Source organism: Lolium rigidum, chromosome 6 (assembly GCF_022539505.1).
Source record: "Lolium rigidum isolate FL_2022 chromosome 6, APGP_CSIRO_Lrig_0.1, whole genome shotgun sequence".
Classification (NCBI taxonomy): Eukaryota; Viridiplantae; Streptophyta; class Magnoliopsida; order Poales; family Poaceae; genus Lolium; species Lolium rigidum.
Window position 1 is genome coordinate 277,322,002 of NC_061513.1, and position 4,541 is coordinate 277,326,542.

At 41.4% G+C, this 4,541-nt stretch overlaps 1 long non-coding RNA gene across 1 annotated transcript; it reads left to right on the top strand.

Annotated features, from left to right (window-relative positions):
• The first annotated feature begins 2,226 nt into the window (after nt 1–2,226).
• On the top strand, nt 2,227–2,887 carry LOC124659923. The gene is made up of 2 exons (XR_006989745.1): nt 2,227–2,455; nt 2,579–2,887. It is a non-coding gene; the product is annotated as an uncharacterized LOC124659923 (long non-coding RNA).
• Nucleotides 2,888–4,541: the final 1,654 nt, after the last annotated feature.

The window sequence follows — 4,541 nt, forward strand, 5'->3', positions numbered from 1 at the left end:
GATACAAATTAATACGTCAAATTTCCAAAAAAATATGTGGTTGGATGGTTAGAAGATAGTGGTACTTTCAGCCTAGTATGGATCAAATCTCAGGTTCGGTACTTTGATATCTCATAAAAATGAAGTATTCTTTAAGTGGGAGGTAACGTTTGTCTCGATAACGAGTTGCATTAGTCTCTAGGACTCAGTCTCTCGGAGGTGCTCGTAGGGGAATACTGTGTATACGCGTTCATAAGGGTGATTATAAGTATGTATGCGTGAGTGTCCGCGTCTGTATTATGTTTCGTAAAAAGAATACCAATTGAATTCCACCATTTGTTTTGAACGGGAATACCACCATAGAATATATGTTTGTTGCTCAAAAAACATTTTCTTTCCCTAGAGAAAGAAGACTATTCCCGAAATCATGATATTTGGATTTGCCTGGCCGTGCATGTTGTTAATTGTTAATCCCAGGTTGATATATATCTGCCACCGAACGATGTACATTTGACTCGTATACAGCGCATCGACGTAACAGATCCATCACATATGACTGAAAAATAATGCAGCACTACGTATGAACGAATGATAAAAGAGTGAGTGCTGCTTGTATGGCCTGGAACCACTTTATATTAGCTAGTGATCGATCACGGGAGGTAGCACGTACCTCGTTAATTGGGACAGATTCTTTCACTTAGTTTTCTATAAAGTAAATTTCCTATTTGGAACCATACGGTTCCAGTTTTTTTTTTCCAAATGATACAAGCAAATATCATAATATATGGCCAGAGGATGTTTATGCTTATTTCTTGAAAGATAGAGGGCGATTAATTTATGTGGATATATGCTGCATGCTAGGACGCCCACGGCCTGCAGCCGCAGCTTCTGTTCGTTTTCTTGTTTCGAGATTGCAGTACAAATTATCTTGGATATTTTATACGCTCTAAGAATACTTGGTTGGTGACGCGTCATTAAATATCGGTCTGTGTCTCCTGTACAAGAAAAGAATCATCATCGACAGACCCATTATTATAGGGATAGTGACAAACTGAAAACAGTGGGCATGTGTATTATGAGGAACTAGGTTTTGCACACGGGACACGTTACTGCAGAAAAACAAAAACATCAGGACCCAATAGCAAGTTCATCTCGGAAAGCTAGATGCTCAAGGTTTCTCTGCAAAAATAGAGGAACAGAGGCGTATCTTGGCTCCTTGTGGCTGCATTTGCCCCCCAAAACATACAGCATGTCCGGCGCGGTGCCACTTGATCTTTCTTGTGAAGCCAAACAAATATCATCCGGGTATTTTTGGAATCTTCTTAGTATATTAATTTTCAAAGCTTTATTTATTTTTTGTGATTGTGATGTGTTGGAAGCTTCAGTTGTAGTGTATTCTTTTTTTTAAATCAGCTTGTTGATTAAAAAAAATGCATCCATAGGTTAGTTTCCAAGATATCGATCGAAAACCGTCACGGATCAACAGTTCAGCATGCGGAGTCTCCAGTTCAACATGTGAAGAGGAGGAAGATCAGTAGAAAAATTTAACAAAGCATGGTCCTCGCCACACGGGTATATGCCAGTGCGGTCCTGGGATTAGAACGGGCGAGATCGACGAGAGAATGTGGCCATGTCATCCTCTTGAAATAAACCCACGCCTACATATATATGGATGCTTTAAATATACTAGCTTTGCAATACACATGGTGCTATATCTGCCTTTAGTGGAGGAGTAATGCTACACTTACGGAAGGGACTTACGGAATTCACTTACGGACGCATGCGTGGCATCAATCAGTTGGATAGACAAACCGTTGTGGGTCCAAGAGAATCAGCCCAACGAAACAACCACACGCAACGTACATCCGTAGGAAATTTTCCGTAACCATTAGTCCGTAGACCCAGCATTATTGTTAGTGGAGTATGGAGCAGGAGTAGTACTAGTAAGAGTTAATAACACCCGGGATACACAAACTTGTCTTTTACGTGCATTTTCATACACGAACTTGCAACTTGGGGCATCCGGGTGCATAAACTTGATCTCTCCGTGTAGTTTAGGTCGTTTTGGCTCTCCTGTTAACATGTGGCATCCACGTAGGCAAATGGCACGTGCCCTGCACATCTTCGTTTTACCCATAGCCCCCCCTGAGTTCTTGAAAATTGTAAATTAGAGAGGTGTGGGGCTGCCGATTAGAAAACGAAATCCCCAAATCTTGAACATATGTTCCCGTCGGCGACTATGAGATGCGGCGGATGGGCAGTTGTCAACGTTCCCAAGCCACCTGGTGTTGGAGGATAGTACGTGAGGCAGAGGGGCGGCTGAGGTTGTCTTCATCGCTGGGGGTGCATCCGATCTGTAGGTGAAGTTGATGCTGGCAGCGGCGCCGGAGGTTGCAGCCAAGGGATGGTCGTCGACGGCAGGCCGTGGGCGAAGGAGGCAGCCCGTGACTTCTATAACTGGAAGTATACGTCTGAGGTGAGCGCTCCCACAATTTTTCTTTGATGATTTGGTGGTCTGTGATGATCTGGTCGACAGGTTGCTATGGTCTACTACTCTCTTGCGCCATTGTTATGAGTTCTGACTGTTTGCATTGCTCAGATGATGCAGGGCAACAATAATGGCAGATTGAGGAAGAAACGGATAAAGAAAAAGGGCAACTGGTTCACTGCTATTTGAAAATCCAAAGTGGCAGATGGAAATTTGAGCTTGAGGAAGAGCACTGATGGCTGACATGGCTCACGGACATGTTTTAGCATCTCTTCTGTTGCCAACAACTAGCTGTACGCAGATGAAATTTTCTTTATATGTGTGATCTCTGACTTCAAGTCGGTTTGGTTGAGTAGATTTGTATGTGCATTTGTGTATGAACAGAAAAGATTATGCCGGAATAAGGTTACATGTTTGCAATATTATCAGTTCAGTGATACCAATATTTCTAGTTCAGTTAGTTTGAATAAATAAAATTCAGTGCTATTTGTTGCCAAAATCATAGGATGTCGATCTATCTCATAGTAAATTGAGGTAATGTTGCTTAGCTAATAGTATCTGGAAAATGTTCCAGGTTTGTAGAATATGAACTAGTTCAGCTCATAGTTCCAGAAAATTATTCCGAATAACCAGTACATTGTTTTTAAGAGTAATATGAAAGATGTCATGACAGATTCAACTACTTCAGATAACAAGTGCAAAATGGATTGCCTCTTAAGATAACCAACACGCAGCTAACTATCTTCTTGATCTGGTGCATTTTGAGTGACAACCACTTCTTCCTCTTCACCATTATGAACTGGTACAAATGCATTCAGATCAGGAATTGCAGCTCTTTGCTGCTCATCATCTCCAGACAACATGTAATGAGCAGACCCTATTCCTGTGTTATAAGATGCTCTTCTTGTTGCTCTCCCTCTACCTCTGATTATATCTCCATCAACTACTTCAGTGGTTGAGGCACTTGCATCTGATCTCCTTTTCCTTGTGCCTTTTCCCCTTCCCCTGGTTGCTTGCTGGCCATCATCAGGAGCATGTGCTCTGCTTGTCCTTCCCCTTCCTCTTCCTCTTAAGTTTCCTCTGGAGGATGCAGTAGTAATTCTCACTGTAGCTGCAGGAATTGAATCTCGAGCAGATTGCACAAATGAACTTTCTTGAGGTAAAGGTCCATGTGTCCTTGTAGGTGGAAAATGTGCTCTCTCCTGCACAAAAAATCTTTTCACTACAATATTCTCTAAAAGCTGTATTGGCACTACAAAAGTAAGAAAAATACCTCAATTCCAGATAACTGCCAGATAACTGCCATCTTTTGCAGTCACAACATCTTCCAGGTAAGTCCACAACATATGATATCTCGATCTCATTTGATTCCACATGATAAAGGCCATTTCCAGCACATTTGACCCTGCAAGTTGCACTCCATTCAGTAAATTTATCTAGCTTCTTCTTGATCTTTGGACAGATTGTGCCTGGCCATTTCTCAGCTTCCGCCTGCTTACTTTCAACCCTTAGCATTAGCTTGTAAAAGATCGTCTCTAGCATTGAAAAAATAACCATTTCTCTAGCCTGCAAAATGTAGCTGTTTTGCAGAAACAAGAGCAATGTTAGGAAAATATAATCGTCACTGCAATATTGTCTATTTTTTTAACAAAAGTAGTGTTGTCACTTGATTTTTTGTGTACAAATGGACCAAATTTATTATACCTATTGAAAACTTCAGAATGATTGTTTAAAAGCATGTCACATTTAGAAAAGTCACTGAAGAACGCTTTGATCCATGTGTTGGGAACCAATTCTTCAACCCACTCATAGGCTTGTTGACTAGCGGCTTTCATCTTTTCCATATTGTGCTGCCACTTTGGTACACAGGTGGATCTCGCAATGGCCCACAAATTATTTTTCAATACTTCTCCTTTGTACCTTGACCCTATTGCATGTCAGAAAAAACTTAGACCCTGGATTTGATCTCCTCAATTCTTGCCCATAATCCCACAATTGATTAAATTGGGCTGCCTCATCCCCATGGATAATTGTCAGTGCGTCTTTTCTTGCCCTTCCTAGCTTCCACCTGTCT